Source organism: Pezoporus flaviventris, unplaced genomic scaffold (genome assembly GCF_033815535.1).
Source record: "Pezoporus flaviventris isolate CSIRO_AGI_PZ_B2104156 unplaced genomic scaffold, CSIRO_AGI_Pfla_v1 ptg000007l, whole genome shotgun sequence".
Lineage (NCBI taxonomy): Eukaryota > Metazoa > Chordata > Aves > Psittaciformes > Psittacidae > Pezoporus > Pezoporus flaviventris.
In genome coordinates, this window is record NW_026892555.1 from 32,027,324 (window position 1) to 32,046,907 (window position 19,584).

Genomic DNA, 19,584 nt, shown 5'->3' on the forward strand with positions numbered 1-19,584 from the left:
CACCTCTCAAAGCCACACTGAAAACCCTGAAGAACCCAGATGCTGCATCTGATCTCTTTTTTAAGATGAAATTTCGAAGACATGGCAGCCTCCTGCTGCTGGATGGAGTGGAAGGGTTTGTTGTCCCACCCACACTTTCGATAAAAATGGCCCCAGGCTTTACCAGGAGAACCAACAGGGTTGGTTCAGAGCAACATGAGTACAGGCTAATATTTACAATATTTGCAGCACAGTGTCACCCAGCTGAAGACAGCAAGATGACACAGAGGATAAAACACCAATAGCTTCCATGGATTTTTCTATGTTACTGCTCCCAACATTGTTATCACTGATGATGGCTAAAGTGAGGACAACAACCAGGGGAAATTTTAGCCAATGTTCAGTAACATGGCGGCAGCCCAAGTTGCCATCCAGAATGTAATTCCACTCCTCTGAAGACTCAGCAGGGCTCATTGCAGCAGATAAACAAGACGCTCTGTTACCCTGAGGCGTGACAAATACCTCTGGGGAGCTGCCTGGATGGAGAAGAAGGGATTGAGCACAAGATCCAGCCCCACATTCCTAAAATAAATTAAAAAAAACAAACCTCAGCTTTCTACTAGGTGCTGCCTTTTCACAAGTAGAACACATATCCCATTTCTGACCCCAGGGCACCAGTGCAGGACTTGAAACTGAATGTACTGTCACTGCTGGTGGCTTTCTCTCCTCTTGCCTAGGCAGAAAACGTTGAAGGTGCAAGCAGGGTGATTTGGGTTCACTCCACTGCAGTGCCATGGATATTAGACATATCACTTTAGGTACGTCTATATTAAGAGGGTAAAGACACACAAACCCTTTCCACTTTCTCTGGGGCCCCTCTAGGTCTGGAAGGAGAAGCAATAGAGAAGCATAGCAAATACTAGCTGCCTCACCAGAGTCCAGAAGCAGATATCCTTTTGATATAACAGCTCCGCACAGTTCTGCATCAGCACTTTTGTATTTTTCCACCCCCAGGCTGTCATATCCTTGTAGCGTCATTCAAACTCATCTATTTAAAAAAAAAAAAAAAAAATCTAACAAACAAATACTAAAAAAAAACCCCAATCAAACAAACAAACCCTTTGAGGTGCTTAGGTAGGAAGCAATATAAAAGCCCCAGAGAAATATCTTGTGTGGCGTGATAGCCAGTGAACTCTGCCTGAGAGCCTGTGACGTATGCCTTCCATTAACGTTCTTAGAAAAATCAATGAAACCTGCACTCCTAAGCAACTTAAGTATCCTTTTCCACAAAGTGGAGAGACAGAACTCCCAGAAGGTATCAGGAGCATCCCAGCGCAGAAGAAATGCAATTTGTCAGACAGCAACATTGTGAAATATTTCACAGCTGAAACTAGACTGACTTGACAGAAACTGAAGCCAGTTAACACCTCTTATTAGAATTTTACTCAAGAATAACACTTGGGCAAAGTGGCCTTAGCCCCAAAAAACATGTTGAACATGTTCTGACCTACCATAAATTTTACCATCTGCCTTCTCACCACAACATACTCCCTGCCTCTTGGGAAGATACAAAACCAGAAAAACCAACAGTGAAGATTTAAGCCTCTTTCTGTCTACCAAAGCCCAAGGCATCTACCAGCTACACCATGTACTAAAACACAACACACATGGACTACTTGCAGTCATACACTCAGTAGTCAATGCTTCTGTTGGACTATTTATCATTCTATCTGTTGGAGAGAGAAAACAACATAGAGATTAATGTAGGATCAGATTCTGCCACAGACAATCATTGTCATGCCCGTAGTTTGTTCCTAAGTTAAGGCCCTGCTTGATTTGGATTGAATAACAAATAATGTACAGAAAGTTGCATGTTACTAGGAAAAAGCCCATGAGCTGAAGAAGCAGCTAAATTCACAGCAAATCTGAAGTGCTGTGAACTATTCATTCAACTTAGTTACTCTGTGTGACAGTCATCAGAAAAGTTTTACTGGCAGTTAAATGTTCTAACAGTTAATTGCTGAAAAATCAACACTGTATACTAGGTCAGGATGTAGTTGATAGGTGTCTGAGGACTCCTGTCCAACTTAATCCTATGCAGACTTTGGTCAGCTAATTGGCCTGCTTTGAGGAGTTATTAAACTTCTTGTATCTTTAATATTCTTGTGTCATCACTACTTACACTTACTTAATTCATGCTTTTTGCCACATTTTTACATAAATGACCACTCACAACACAAGAATGTTGCAGCCTGCTTTGTTCAGATTGAGGATAGTGTCTGCTGTTTTGTTGCTGCACTCTGCTTCTCCACCAAGACATTACGTTGTTTTTTTGAGCACAGCAGACATCAAATGGAAGAGTGTCCAAGGTCACTCCACACTCAGTCCCAAGAGCTTTCTCTCCTTACCAAGACCATCACATCTGCCTGTGTGTCCAGGTGGAGTTCCTCTTGCAGGAGCTCTGTGCAGAGCAAAGGAACTAAATCTACTCCTCCTGAGCCCCGGGAAGATGCTTCAGTATCAGCCTGTCTTCCTGAGGATAATGAATTGCACTTTAGTACTTCCCACTTGCTCACTGATAACCATTAAGTAAACTACCTATGACAACACTAATGGCAGGACAAAACCCAAAACCTAAAAGAAATGTCACTTAAAGCTGTGACAAACCACAGCCATAGCTCCAAACACACCGAGGTCACCTCAGCCCACAGGGAAGGACAGGCAGAGATGGCTTGCAGCAACACACACCCTTTGTCAGAAGTGATCATCCCCACACTTTTTGTTACTCCTCAATGGGACCACAAAGAGTACTTCCCATTTCTTTTTTGTTTCTTTCTTTCTTTATTTTTTTTTTTTTTTGTCAAGCAGCTGGGAACTGTTGTATCCATGTATCACTTTTCCCTTGCCAGGCTGCTAAATGAAACTTAAAAAGACCTTCATTAGCCACTTCCCATGGTTCTGCATTGTGGATCCATGCAATAGAAAAGCAAGGTCGTTGACAGATGAAACCTGGCAAGTCTCCCTGAGCCATTCCAGGATTTCTGACCTCAGCAGCTTGCTCTGTCAGTGATAACCACCTCATGTCAGAGTCAGCAAAAGAGATGTGCCTCAGCTTCTGCAGTCCGTGCCAGTGTAGCATTGCAGAGCACAAATGGCTGTCAGGCCGCAAATGGACAGACCTTAAAGATGTCACCACAGCGTGTTTTGTTGCTATTCTTTTGCCACCTCCCTGCAGAATTGATTTTACTTCATTATCTACTTATTTGCTGTTAACATTGCCATTTTCTCACTGCACTACAGACTGCTGCTTCTTATATCTCCTGTTTACTTGCGCACAAAGAAACTGAATACAGTGACCAAACTTTCAGTATACACCCTATTCTTACTACCAGGCCCTTTGCCAAATAATACTGAACTTCTAGAGGAGCAGGCAATAAAATGTAAGAGGGAAATGCAGGTGAATTCCACATTCACTTACCCACAACAGTGATGTTATTATGAGCAATATACCACTATCAGACATGAAAGAAGTGCTGGACTAAACGTGCCTTCGAATTAAACCTCCAGTCTTGTGTAACAAGGCTACTAATCTCTTTTGCAATTTAAGTTCCTTGAGTTTCTTCCCACACCACACTTTAACCCATTGCTGGTGAATAGTCCTGATACAATAAATGAAAGCAGTGACAGTGGAATATGAATGCCTGTATATCCCAATGTATCAAAGTGAACCACTCTTAATCTCAGAGCGCAGCAGTTGGCCTCACACACAGAAGCCGGGAGGCTTAAACAACAAGATCTAATGTTTTGGTAATTGTCAGTTTTCTCAGCCTCATCAGGTGAAGGGAAACATTTGTGTCTTGCTTCAAGAAATGCTCAGCAGAGCTGCTACCAACAGTACTTGAGATGCTGAGGTGGAGTCAGTTCTAGCAATGACTTCTACTAATGAGTGAACACTCTGTAAGAGTGTTTCCAGAACAGTTTCAGTCAGCCTGCTTTCTTGCCAAACACCAAAGGGCTGTAGAGCTTCTTTTTTAGAAGGCAAAGGAAATTTTACCGAAATCTCCTGAGCAGCTTTGAATTAATTTATGTGACTCTGTAACTAGCTAGTAATGTAGCATTTTTCTTTGAAAATCTAGCCACTTTCATCTTCCTTTTTGTTCATATAAAGCAAGCAAACTCAGGTGAGGCAGCCAGGATCTGTGCTGCGATTCATAATTGTAGGGCTGAGAATCTATTTTCATTGACTGGACAACGGACAGAAATGGTGACTCTGCAGCTGACTCCCAGGACAGTATGTAAGATATGCATGGCATGCTGTAAGCTTTGTAGTCTCCTTGGCAGAGGAAAATTCCCTAGATAAGGACAACAGTAGGGAAGGGGAGGATGAACTGACTGAAAAAACTTACAGGAGCAGAAGCCCTCAGAAAAAAACCTGAGGTTTGGATTAGGTTCTTCTCTTTCATGGATAAGAATAATTCTCTTAAGCTAAAACAAGAGCAAGTGTTTAAACATCTAAATTTGAATAACTGTGCTAAAGTAAACCCTCACAAGCACAAATGCAAACAACCTTACTTCACCTCTGTCTTTCTGGATCAAGGCATGTCTTGAGGCAGATCTAACACCTACACAAATAGTGACAGGCAAAGAAAATAACTTATCTGAAAGGTTTAGGTGACTTGGAAAAGATTTTCCTCATCCTCAAAGGCCAGAACAGAACTCTCTCTCTTTAAAATTAAATAGTACTGTTAATCAAGAAATATCTAAATCCCCAGTGATTTACAGGTATCTCGTGCTATGCACAGTGCATTGATCTCACATCTTAAACTCAATAATCTTTAGTAATCAGAGACACTTACCAGTTGAAGGAAGGAATATGCCTTCTTTCTCTTTCTCTGCAAGTTTTTTACCTCTGCCACACAGGAAAATGTCATAGTCTGTTTGGACATCTCAATATACAGGATAACATACTCAGCAAATTAAACTTTACTTCAGAAACTGATTAAGTTAAAAGAAAAATCAAATGTGAGCCCAATGCCATCTGTGTAGACTAGTGCAACACATTAATTCGCTAATTCATCACTTCATTAACTCACAAATTCTCCAGGTCACAAACTCTCTAGCTCACACACCTGCAACCAAAGCAGCTACCAGCCAATGATGAGCAAGCTTGCCCTTCCTCCTCCCTTGCAGTGTGGGAATCCCTGTGCCACACTGGGAACCACAGGAGCTGCTGATGGAGCCACCCAGAGGCTTTTTGGGTAAGCTGACATATGTCTACCTTCCAGCTTGAGAGCTTGGTCTATACGTTTCCATAGTTTGGTGGATTCTGAAGAAACCAACAGATGGCTCCTCTGCAGAAGACAGGATCTGCAAGGGACAGCAGGCTGCAAGTGACAACAGTGTCAGAGTCATCCTTATCTCTTGTTCCCATGGTGTCTTGCCCATGCGTTGCTCCTGCTGTGCTCCAGTGGCTCAGGCTGTGGCATGAGCTGTGTGTTGGGCCAAAACCGGAACTGATGAACAGTCACACTTGACACTTGGCATAGAACAAACACCTAGCAAAACCGCTTAGGTGAGTGGAGGTACTGTTAGTCCTCTTCCTTGTCAAGGGGTGACTCCAGGGGGAAGATCCGGGCATTCACTTAAATCCAAATCAGGTAACAACTGGTGATGCATGCTTTCAACACAGTAAGATACATGATAAACATAGACATAAAAACATTAATGGCAAAACTAATAAAAAGCAGCGCAATAATACAATGATCATAGTATGTAACATAAGATGGGATATGCCACTTGCAGATGGTGCATATTTCATAAAAACATAATACCAACAATGCCCAGCAGTTTGTTCTATTTTTGTTGAGATTCTGACAATCCTGTCAGTATCATGTTTGATAGCAATGGTCATCTTTTTTGACAAATAATAGCCTTTTTATACTTGGTGATTGAAGTTTCCAATTCTTCATTTTGAGAATATTCTGTGTTCCCTTTTGGTCCTAAAGGACCAACTGGGTACAAGTTATATGCCAGTATTTCATAAAGCTGAGACAAAGTTAGCTTTATGGTCTCTATTAAGTTGTCCACAAGTCTCTAGTGACATTCATAGTATCATAGAATAGTTAGGGATTGGAAAGGACCTTAAGATAAGTTCCAAAGCCCCTGCCATGGGCAGGGACACCTCACACTAAACCATGTCACCCAAGGCTCTGTCCAGCCTGGCCTTGAATACCACCAGGGATGGAGCATTCACAACTTCCCTGGGCAACCCATTCCAGTGCCTCACCACCCTTACTTGTTCCAACAGTTCCATGTCCGTTTTATGGTGAGGACACCAGAACTGCACACAATATTCCAGGTGAGAGCAGAGGGGCAGGATCACCTCCTTTGACCTGCTGGTCACACTCCTTTTGATGCAGCCCAGGACACGGTTGGCTTTCTGGGCTGCGAGTGCACACTGAAGCCGGCTCACGTTCATTTTCTCATCAACCAACACCCTCAAGTCCTTCTCTGCAGGGCTGCTCTGAATCTCTTCTCTGCCCAACCTGTAGCTGTGCCTGGGATTGCTCTGACCCAGGTGTAGGACCTTGCACTTGGCATGGTTAAACTTCATGAGGTTGCCATCAGCCCACCTCACAAGCATGTCAAGGTCCCTCTGGATGGCATTCCTTCCCTCCAGGGTATCAACCAAACCACACAGCTTGGTGTCATCGGCAAACTTGCTGAGGGCGCACTCAATCCCACTGTCCATGTCAGCAACAAAGATGTTGAACAAGACTGGTCCCAACACCGATCCCTGAGGGACACCACTCGTTACTGGTCTCCAGCTGGACATTGAGCCATTGACCACAACTCTTCGTGTGCGGCCATCCAGCCAGTTCTTTATCCAGTACGTGGTCCATCCATCAAATTGATGTCTCTCCAATTTAGAGACAAGGATGTCATGTGGGACAGTGTCGAATGCTTTACACAAGTCCAGGTAGATGACATCAACTGCTCTACCCCTGTCCATCAGTTTCGTAGCTCCATCATAGAAGGCCACCAAATTGGTCAGGCAGGATTTCCCCTTAGTGAAGCCATGCTGGCTGTCACCACCTTGTTGTTTTTCATGTGCCTTAGCATGCCTTCTAGGAGAATTTGCTCAAAGATTTTGCCAGGCACAGAGGTGAGACTGACTGGTCTGTAATTCCCTGGGTCATCCATTTTCCCCTTCTTGAAATGGGGGTTATATTTCCCTTTTTCCACTCATCGGGAACTTCACCCGACTGCCATGATTTTTCAAACATGATGGACAGTGGCTTAGCAACTCCATTTGCCAGCTCCTTCAGGCCCCGCAGATGGATTTCATCAGGTCCCATGGACTTGTGCACGTTCAGGTTCTTAAGATGGTCTCGAACCAGATCCTCTCCTACAGTGGGCCCGAGGTCTTCATTCTCACAGTCCCTGCATCTGCCTTCCAAGACTTGGGTGGTTTGGTCAGAGCCTTTGCCAGTGAAGACCGAAGCAAAGAAGTCATTAAGAACCTCAGCCTTCTCCAAACCCAGGGTAGTCAGTTCTCCCGACAGCTTCCAGAGAGGGCCCACATTCTCCCTAGTCTGTCTTTTATTTGCATTGTACCTATAGAATCCCTTCCTGTTATCTTTCACATCCCCAGCCAAGTTCAATTCTAACTGGGCCTTAGCTTTCCTAACCTGGTCCCTAGCTTCCCAGACAACATCCCTGTACTCTTCCCAGGCTGCCTGTCCTTGCTTCCACTTATTATAAGCCTCTTTTTTTCTTCAAATTTTCCTCAGGAGCTCCTTATCCATCCAAGGAGGTCTCCTGGCCCTCCTGCTGCACTTCCTTCTGGTTGGGATGCAGCACTCCTGAGCTTGTAGCAGGTGATCCTTGAATATCAACCAACAGTTTTGGGTCTCCCTGCCCTCTAGGCTATATCTCATGGAACCTTTCTAATCATCTTCCTGAAGAGGCCAAAGTCTGCTCTCTTGAAGTCCAGGGCAGTGAGCTTGCTGCACGCTCTTCTCACTGTCCTGAGGATCTCAAATTCAACCATCTCGTGATTGCTGCAACGAAGGCTGCCCTGGAGCGTCACATTTCCAACCAGCCCTTCCCTGATGGTGAGCATGAGGTCAAGCATGGCACCTCTCCTTGTTGGCTACTCTATTACTTGCAGAAGGAAGTTGTCTTCCACACAGTTGAGGAACCTCCTGGATTGTTTGTGCCGGGCTGTACCATCCCTCCAACAGGTATCAGAATGGTTGAAGTGCCCCATGAGAACAAGGGCCTGCAAGCGTGAGGCTGTTCCTATCTGTCTATGAAACATTGTCTATGACATTACATTGCACAAGCACTCTCAGAGAGGAAGGATGGTTCTATTGTATTTGTTCCATAACAAAGCTGAGAGCAGACATTGTGTACTATCTACATAGACACTTTCTGTAGTACATGGGTTGAATGATGGCTTTTGCTTATTCAGCAGTTCCAAGGATAGAAGAAAGAAGACTTAGGTCTTGGATCATATCCAAGCCTCAGCAATGATTAATTTTACTCCCACAGTATCAACAGTTTCCCATATTCCTTTCCCTCAAAAGCGCTTCAGAGTAACACAGTGTCTTCCAAGTGATAAGTGTTAAACTCTCACCTGGTCTTCTAGACACCATACTGAGGCGTTCAAAGCATTTTGCTGGTGTTGGTTCACCACTAGGCATTCTTCAAAACCTCTGTACAGTGGACTACCAGGAGGAGTAGGAGCTTTTAGCGTTCTCGTGTCCTACCGTAAATTTTCTCCCCACTCATCACCATTATGCTATTTGGGTGGCTATTTAAGCAACCCATTCCATCTTTCTACTATATCATTATTCTGAGGCTGATAGAGTAAGTGGGAAGTCTATGTAACTCCATGTGTTACATACCAGTCCTGTACTGTTTTATTTGTAAAATGTCACACATTATCTGTCTGAATGATTAGTATTGGCTGATACATTGGGTTTGTGTGGTAAGGTTTTTTGTAGCATGGGGGACTACAGGGGTGGCTTCTGTGAGAAGCTGCTGCAAGCTTCCCCCATGTTCAGTGGAGCTAATGCCAGCAACTTCCAAAATGGACGCACTGCTGGCCAAGTCTGAGCCTATCCGCAACAGTGGTGGTAGCACCTCTGAGATAACATGGTTAAGAAGGGGGAAAGCTGCTGCACAGGAGCAATTGCAGCTGGAGAGAGGAGTGAGAATATGCGATAGAAACAGCCCTGCAGACACCAAGGTCAGTGCAGAAGGAGGGCACGAGGTTCTCCAGGCATTGGAGCAGGGGTTCCCCTGCAGCCTGTGGTGCAGCCCATGCTGAGGCTGGCTGTGCCCCTGCAGCCCATTGAGGTCCATGGTGGAGCAGATTTCACCTACAGCCTGGGGATGACCCCACACTGGAGCAGGGGATGCCTGAAGGAGGTTGTGACCCTGTGGGAAGCCCACACTGGAACAGGCTCCTGGCAGGACCTGTGCCCCATGGAGAGAGGAGCCCACATGGAGCAGGTTTGCTGCAGGACTTGTGACCCCATGGGGTACCCACTCTGAATTAGTCTGCTCCTGAAGGACTGCATCTCATGGAAGGGGTCCAGGCTGGAGCAGGGGAAGAGTCTGTGGAGTCCGCCCCTGAGGAGGAAGGAGCAGCAGAGGCAACGTGTGATGAACTGACCACAACCTACATTCTCTGTCCATCCGGGGGGAGGAGGTAGAGAAACTGGGAGTGAAGTTGAGCCCAGAAAGTAGGGAAAGGTGGGGGGGAGGTTTAAACCGTATCTGGGTATGTTGCATGTAGGGTAAGCATTACCCAAACTGATCACTATTTTAACCCCAATCATAATGAATTTACACCCGTCAGAGGCATGTGGCATGGGACCTATAAGTCTACTTGCCAAATACCCCAAAGGATTTTTCCTTCCCTAAGGATTTCTTGCTGTTCAATTTAGACAATATAATCCTTCATTTCATTACAAAATCTACAGATTATCACCAGCTGAATTAAGGCTGTAGATTTCATTACATTCTCCTTTTTCTCCTTAAACTTTCATCAGTCATGAAATAATTCATTCAAGTCAAAACTCTTTCCTTTTTTCATGTGTGTATAAACCTAAGCAAATCTTTTCATCCATAAGTGATGGCAGAATATTATTGTGTGGAACCACTTTCATTAGATTAGACTTGAATCTTCATTCCATGCAGTAGCCAGAGAAAGTAAAAAACTTCAGTAAGATATGGAATCAAAAGTCTTATTACTTCTGGCTATTAAATAGATGGGGCAATATTCTGTAAATGAAGTGTTAACCCAGTAAGTCTAATAAACCACCTTCTCTCTTCGTTATATTTTGCTAGCATTAACACCTTCATCGTTAAACATTAAACTTTTTGTCACTAACACTGCTGTACAGTCTTTTCTGAACCCAGTGAAAAGGCTGTTTTTACATTTTGTAAAGTAAGGATTTCCTGTTTGCTGAACAGTCTCCAAATTTGAAATGCAACCTACAAGTCTGTAATTCTCTATTTCTTGGCACACACATTAGAGTAAATACTGCATTCAGTTTTAAGACTGACCTGTGAAGATAAAAAACCTCAGTTAAAAGCGACCTGTTCAGGAACTCCTTCAGAGAAGGAATACATACAAAAGCCCAGGAGGACTACAAGGTACTGAAGTCTCTACATTTAAACAAATACCCAGTCCTATAGTTAGTCCGTTGTTTTGAGGAGACCCAACTACACGTGCTAGTCAGGGGTAGAGTTTATCCAGCTAGTCAGGGGTAGAGTCTAGTTTGTGTGCCTGGTCTGTTGTGGTCAGGGTGCTCTCCCAGGCACAATTTCTGGTCTGCAAATGTGGTTGAGATCAGCAACGTCCCAGTTCAGGCTCCTGGGAAATGAAATCGGGATCTCCTCACTCTGCAGCTCTCTCTGTATATGTTTCCAGTGAAACCCCTTTTGAGACAATATGACTGAAGACCTAGCAGAAGAATTTCACGTCTGGGGATACTTCAACTCCAGCAGAAGCATCATCCCTCTGTTCTCCTCCACATCTTAAAGCAGGCTCACACTTGGCAGCCAAATTCTCCTAGTAGCACAGGGTTCCTTCTTCAACAAATCTGAAGGATCAGTCTCAGTCACAAGTGAAGGCAGTGGCAGCAGAAAGTTATTATCCCAAGACTGAAGACATCACTTCTGGAAAATCACTGAGTTTTATGAATCTTCTTTTTCCAAATTCTTTGATAAATATTTAGCTATTCTCATCAGTTCAGTGAAAAATAAGGGAATGCTTCCTTCTCATTGCCTGGCTCATACAGACCCTTTGCAGCTCTAATAGGAAAATCCTTGAGGTCCCATACCTGCTAATTAGCAATTGTATAGCCTATTAGCAAGCAGGTAAGTGTCATATTTCAAAGCTAGGAGATTAAATGTCTTATTGCTGTAGGGCTGCTACTGGAGTGCTTTCTGCAGGAGCCTAAGTTAGAGTTATTTTTAATACTCAAAAAAACCCTGTCCAAACTGCATTGTGTCAAATGGCCTTCCCATAGTTGTTGGGACTTTCTGGCTCTAGATAAACTTAGTGGGTTTGTATCAACTTTCACCATGTGGAATTCGTCTAGTTGTTGTAAAACAATAGAAAAAGGTGTGCTTTCTTCGGTTTTGAAGAGACCATGACCATAAAACCAGCTGCAGGAGCCAATTCTGAGAACCTCTAACATGCATGTTCAAATGAACCATCTTTGTATTATCACGGGTTTTTTCAGCACTCTGAATGTTGCAAGTGGCTGTGGCTGCTTAACACCTCTTAATACAAGATAGAGCTTGCAAGGAGAACTAACTTGTGCCAATTTTCCCCAGCTCAAAGGTGTTTGAGGGTTTTTTGTGTGTCGCCTTTTTGTGAAGTTCAGAAAATATCCAGGTGACAATTTATCTTTATAGATGAGATCCATATCTGTACAGAACAGAAATGGAAGGCTCTAATGAGGGTCTTTAGCACAAAAATGGCTTCCACCCTAATGAACTCAACATATTCATGTTGTAAGGGTAGTTGCAATCCTGACTCTAATGAGGTCAGGAAAGGAACATGTGCAGCAAAGTGACAACATCAGGGTGTGTAAGAGATTGAACTGCATCAGCTACTACTAAAAAGAAGCTCCAGCCCTTTTGCTATATCTGCTGCTAAAGCTCTTGTATACACCTACATAAAATCACACACACATTATTTCTTTAATCAGCTATTATCTTTGTTTCTGCTTTTTATGATGAACAATTATTTTTAGCATCTGCTGATGAAAAGAACTATCATTTTTGGTCATAGATATCATATGCAAAAGCTGTATGCAGAATAAATTTAGTTTAGCAGTTTTAAATACAATTTAAAGAAGACGTTTAAATAGAATAGCTGGAGCTTGTCTTGAAAGAAAAGTTGAAAGAATGAATAAAGGCATGTAGCTGAAATGGAGGTGGTAACAGCAGATGCAAGAAAAAATATTTGAAATTAATGAGACCTGTGAAAAAGAATGGTAAAGTTGCATCTAAAAATAATATTCATGGGCATGCCATTGCAGGATATATTCACAGCAATGTTCCAGGCAACAATAACAACAACAACAAAACACAACACAGAAATTACAGAAAATGTTCTTCCTGTTAAACTCTTAATTAAAAATCAAATTATTAACTAAAAATAAAAGAAGACATGGTTTCTGCTTTCACCAGAATAGTAGCTTTATGCCAAATGCCAACACAGAAGTCACTTTGCACTATAAAATAACTTCATTGCAGCAGGCAGTGTACAACTTAATGAGATTGCTCACTTTTACAAGACAGGCTTTGGATCATTTTCTATTATCTCTTGCTTTCTCACAGCTAAGCATGCTAGGCCAGTACATGTTAATCACAGTTTTTAATCTGAATCACTATTAGTTTCTTTAATATTCAAAGCAGCCCTGCTAAAGAGAGAAACAATAGCTCCAAGGCAACAGAAGCTTTTCACTTTCCTTCTACTGAATAATAATATTTCCCAGCCTTATTTTCAGGCTGATGCTGAATTATGAGCAGAGGTGCTCACAGTTGTTGCTAGATCCAGATGACTGTCTATTTCCATACCAACAGAGGCAGCCTCCTCTTCCTCCTTCAGTGCAAATAAGGAATAGGGGAGAAGGAGAGGTGGAAAGGAGCCCAGACCTGAGCCAGTGGCTGCAGACGCAGGTCAGGTGTGCCTCCAGCAGTCCTTCTAAACCTTCATGCAGTGGGACATGTGGCATAGGAGATTGCTGACCTTGGTGGCAGGACCCACCACTGCAGCCAAGTTAGTTTCCTAGAGGGTAAGGCACCAAGCTGTGGAGGTGCTTGAGCAATCAAGGGCAGATTTTGCTAGGATCAGCCTACAGAGCAAGCACACTTCTGTGGACAGGGGATCCTTGACTACCCTCTGCTGCATGTGTCCTCAGTGACTCAGCATCACTGCTACAGCTTTTTCTTACAACTCTTCTTGGGTGTTGTCGGTCACTATCTGAATTAATTAGTCTGGTTTTAATTAGTAAGATAATTAACACCTCATTTTAAGCAAGAAAATAGTTCTCTTAATTGCAGTACTGTATGATTAAATCTGAATTTTGCCTCCAGCCCAACAGCTCCCCAAAAACTTGACCTGATAGTGAATCCATTGCGAGTCCTGGCCAGGAATCAGCATCCCAGAAAATCATGTTACAAAGATGTTCCAGCTCTGCCTGTTCCAAGCTTTGTATGATTTTTTTAGGGTTCTCAACCCATTTTTTCCCTCAGGGTATATCCATGGCATTGCAGACAGTTTCACTATACAACCATATGAAGACTCTTCCTGCTGCAGAAGACGAAACACAAGAGACCACTACATGATTTAGCATCTTCACTTGGGTTTGGTTTTCATTTACATTTCATAGGGAGGGTGGAAAGATACTAATTCAGCCAGTGGCAAATCCTTTAATGAAAACATCTTCAAAACTTTACTCTGTGCATGGATTTGAGTGACCCAGAGTCACACGATGAGCAAAACCCCTCTGTGCTGTGGGAGATTTTTACACAGTAGGTCTTGTAGTAAGGGGAGGAGAGGAATTTTGCTAATACATGGAGAGATCTACAGAAAATACTGCTTGGGATTTTTGCATAACATTTCTTGCAGAGGGCACTTTTGGTTGCGTGGCAGATCCATGCTGATAGTCTACAGGTGAAAGGCTTTCTGCCACGTTTCTAGTCTTATGAGTCATTCAGGAGCACAGTGACAAGCACATATTACGTGTATGCACTTATTAAGGGCTAAACTGTAAAAATCCTCCTAAAAAATGGCTTCATTGACTGAAGCAGGTTTGTGTCACATGTAAGGATGTGTAGAATTTAGTTCCAAGTACAGTGCTTCCCTTCACATTTGATTGTTAATTTTTTATTCAGCAAGATAATAGCCTGTCAATTGTCAGCACGGGTAAGCTCTCCTAGCACTGTAATCCAGAGAGCTGCTGTTGATTTCACAAAGCGAGGCACTAACTTGCATCCAACCTCCTCCTTTTATACTGGGCGTGATACCAGCTGTGTAAGAGTTATTAAGAATGTAAAGCCTAAACAGATCATATTCCATTTTTCTTGAACACTTTAGGATTTATCTTAGCTGTTCAAACAGTCAAATATTACTTTAGGGTTTTTTCCCAACAGAAATGAATAGAGTAAACCCAGTATAAAGCATGCAGGCAACATTGTGTAGTTTGCTTTCACATGCATCAAGATCTCCTGAAGGGAATAATGCTCTCTTGACAACTCAAAAAATGTACCCTGCGGGATATGATAAATTTCATTACTTTGCATATATGCATTTATTAAGTACTGGTTCTTGGGTTGTGTGAAAAACCCCTACTGTTCTGCAGCAACTAAAACACAACAGGGCAAAAACCTCACCCAATTTGGAGGCCTCCACCTCAACTCCAAGTATGCAAATTGTTTCACAGTTTTAAAGGAAGGAGGGAAATGGAAATACTCACTATTTCAAGTAGGGGTTTTAACATCAGGAACATGGAAAATGTAGTAGCCTAGCAAGATGAGAGTCAGCTTGGGGTTTTAACCCTTTGATATTTATTTCTTCTTGGTAGAAAAAAAATTGTGTATATAGTTGAGGCTACCATGCAACTGCTAGATTCTCTCTATGTTACTGTGTGCACGATGAGATATCAAACATGGTGAGCTTAGGGAAATCAGATTCATTTGTAAGACCAGACCTATACTGTGGGGAAGGCTCACAGCCCTACAGAAAAGAAGGTGCTGGGTGTTGGCTGGTAGTAACCACCCCAGTCCACCTAGGAGTGACACTGATGTTGTATGATTCTATGATTCTATGTTCCTGAGGTCCACAAGTCTACAGTGATTCCTGTGAACGACCTCTGGGAAACTGGAAAACCCTCCAGTCCCACCAAGAGATGGCAGACTGAAAAGTTTCCACCTGACTGCAGTGCGCATTAAGGCAACATGCCTCAAAGTGTATTGCTTTTTTCTTAGTTTCTCAAACTTCAGATGATAGAATCTAAATATAGAGAAAGTAGTCACTGAAAGGGTCAGTGATTTGCTGTAGAGATCGCAATGATGTTCTTGTGTTACAACCTTTTTGATAACAGCCACATACTTTATTGTGGTGGAAAATCAGATAGCTTAATTTGCCTAGCATCTTATATTACACGGAAGTATGGTCAGTGTGTTGTTCCTCAGAAATGTGTGAGACTGTTGCAAAATAGACTAAATTTGATGTCAAATCCATGTAACATCAATTTAAATATCCAAACAATACGTATGGTCAAGACCCACCACAGCTAGGCATCTGGCTCTATTTTCAGCTTGGTATTCCAGTGAAATCCGTGTGCTTAGATTCTGGTACATACTTTACTGTGTTACGCTATATGCTTTTCAGCCTGCTAGTGCTTTGAAATAAGAATTACAGTGGAAATTCCACTGGAAAATAAGAATGAATTTGGTTTGTCTGCCATCCCTTGCTACCTTGCACTGCTCCAAACCAGTCCCCTCATTGCATAGGATCTATGGGTTGCTCTTTGGAGGTGTCAAAAAATCTCACTGCAGAATTAAGGGATTCTGGGTCATTCTCTTGGGGCTAGATGCTTAGTAGGTGCTTTGAATCTGGCCATGATTCACATTTCAAAGAACCCTTAAAATATTATCTTACTAATTTCATAAATATTTATAAAGTATGTAGCAGGGAAGCAACAATTCTTATTAAAAGCTTCTTACAGAAGGCACCATTGTAATCCAAGTATTAAAAACCCAGATCATTATAATTGTAATTGCTGAATACCTTGAGCTTATGGTGAGTGTAACTATTCTAACAGAATTATGGTATCTTACTCATCCTTGTTGTATTGACAGAATGGAGAAAGTCTCTTCTTTCAAGTAAACCTAATATTAGTGTCTGACTCACCAATATTGCAATGTTTTGTCTATAAATATTTCAAACATCTTGTGTTTGATTGTATATTTGCTGTAACTGTTTACCCCACTTATACTTTCTCCCTTATTCTCTTCCATATTTTCAAATCTGAAATTGTATTTACCATTTTACTCCATACTTTCTCCCATTTGCTTTTTATATAACCAAAAGCACTAAAATAAAATTATAATTTACAAAGTTAAAATATATGTCAGTAAGAAATTATGTTAGTAAGACATTAAAATTCAAAACCACAACACCTGTAGCTAAGGCAGCTGTTTAAGCTAAAGTCCCTCTCTAAAAAACTCTGGGTTTTTTCACTCAAGCTTTGGAAAGCTGTTACATATTATCTGGCCAAATACATACATGTGTGCATATGTATGTGCATGTATGTGTGTATATATATTAAATGTATGATTATGTTTATGTGAATGTAGATGTAGATGTAGATGTATACATATATGTATATGTATAAAGTCTCTTTTTGCCAGTAGTAAAATGTTCCTTGAAGAAAAGAGGTTATGAACATACCAATCTATAGCAGCCATGCATCAAGGCCCCTGTGACAAGTATGTGTGCACAAGTGACTATTTTCTAGGACTTCCAAAGTCCAGTCATTTCTAACAGCAGCAAGGAGAGTTTCTAAATTTCCTTTCTCCTGCTCTCTCTGCCCTGAGCTCTGCAGACATGAGCTGCCCTCCCTTCCTTCCCTCCCCACCTCTTCCCATTAGAAATGTCACTATCCCCATCTGCTGCCCCTGCACTCCCTGTGCTGGCAGGAACGCGCAGGCAGAACGAAGCAGCTGAAGTCATTCAGCATAATGTGGTACACTGAGACTTCAAAGGCAATTACTAGCATTTTTCATGGAGAAAAAAAAACTGTGCAAAAGGGATTAACGCTGCTATGTTTCTCTTTTGATGCCTGCAACACAGATCCAGACACATCTCCTGCATTGTCAAGTTCAGATCCTTCTTGCCGCAGGCATCATGTAGTTTATTTGTTCATTATGAGCATACACACTTTTTACTAGCTAAGCTAACTGGTTACTGAGGGATTGTTTATGCCTTCCAGTACATCCCTGGAAACAAGATATACTTTCATAATACCTGAATTACATGGAATTTCCTTTGTGTGTCTATCTTAAATGATGTTGCAAATTCAGACAGCAAATGTATATGTTATTGTGGTTAGCAGGACTTCTTTCATTTGAACCTATGCATGCTTTACTGTTTTTATCACATAAAACTGTAATAACACAGATCAAAAAGTGTGCGCTCTTATGGGAAAACACATTTTACAGGAACTGCTTCTTCTGATAATTACATATTTGGTGACAGAGGGTGAGGGGGTGAAGAAAAGCTATTTTCCCATCTGCAGCAATTCCTGACAGCCGCTTAAAAACAACAGTAATGAGGGAGAGAAAAAGCAATACTTGTGAAGGCTTTAAAATTAGTTTCAGATAAGTGTGCTACACACAAAGCCTTCCTTGATTTATTGCAGTTCGCAGGGGAGGGGGCTTTGCACAGCTCACTGGAATGCCTGGAAAATGCAGTTATCTCAGGATGTGTAAGTCTCAGTGAATATTTTAAGCAAGAAACACTTAGTGAATGGTTTACTTCACAGCATTCACACCATTCCAACTCTGGACAGGTCCAGGAAATGAAGAAGTAAAAAATGGATCCAAGTTTACTGACCAAATAAATTGAAGAAAATGGAAACATTCAGATCAGTCTTTCCGAGTCCAAAGTAATTCACCTCATTCTTAATAGGCTCCTCTTTGCTGTGGAGCCCCAGGTATGGGCTTGGGAAAGTCTAGAAAGGAAAAATGTTAAATGATAACTTTTTTCAGTGCCAGATAACAGCAGAAAGCCTTGTAACTGCTGTGTCCCAGGAACAAGACATGCAGAGCAGAGCTCTGCCCTCAGCTGTGCCCTTCACCCTACAGTATCACAGCAATTTCAGGGTAAGCTGGTTGCATGATCTTACACCTCACAAAATCCTGTCTCCTCTTGTCCATGGGGGTATGTGGCACAGCAGCCACCAGCACTGCAATAAGCAGAAACCTTCAGTCATGTGCAAGAGAGAGCCTGAGGCCTTTGAAAGGTCTTTGCTTTATAAAGTTATGGCTCCTGTGTTCTGCCTCGCAATCCTATCTGCTGGCATGTGTAATCATAACCCTTCAGCTGAAGACCTATACTATAAAAGTCTGCAATGCAAGTTACTGAATACATATGTTTATCTGTAAATGTCCCTATTTAGATATAGAAATTCTATTTCTACCTTTACATATACTGTACATTTTCTGTAAAATCCACAAGGCATTAAAATGTGTGCCTATGAAAAACAGAGTACACAAATGCCCTTGATTTCCAGGAGCTGTTAATCTCTCCTACCTGTGGAATTTACTGCTTAATAAACAAAGAGTTTCTTCTAACACCTTGGATAATTCAGGGCAGCAAAAGTCTCAGAACACTGTCACTAAAAATTGTTTTGAGGCTTCAGCTGGTGATTACTGGACACTGTGAAATGGGTACACAGGGCTACAAACACTCATACAATAAAGAGTGTTCCCTAGACCAGTAAGACTATTTGAAATGTGCAAAATAGAATAAGAAAAGTAGGTATTGGCTATCAGGCGCTCCGTCTGCTTTTGATTGATATTTTAGATTCAGAGGAAACTGATTGCAACTCTAGTGACTTGATTCAAATATAAGCAGCAGCTGCTGTGATACTCCATCATGAACTGCTCCTGGAACTGTCTGTGGACTGAACACAAGTACAGACTTTTCCATTACCACATGGATGTAACTGTGGTTTTGTGTCTCCAGACATGATGCAGTTTGACTTTATATATTTTATTAACTCTTGATTTTGCTTTAGATTGCAAAACTAGCTATACTGACACCAAGTTTTAAATGAAGTATCTACGCACTTGGGTATGGTTTTTTTCTTGAGTGTTCTGAATTCCTATTTCAAAAAACAATTTTACATTTAAAGTGAGGTCAAAAGCTTAACTTCTGCTAATTTTTGTGCTTGGTATTTAGCAGCCTGAAAGAGCGTCAGCTCACTCTGGGTTTTCATTTTTTCAGGCATTTGGAAGCAATCTGCTAGCATAACCCAGCAGCCAGCGCAATGTGCAACTTCA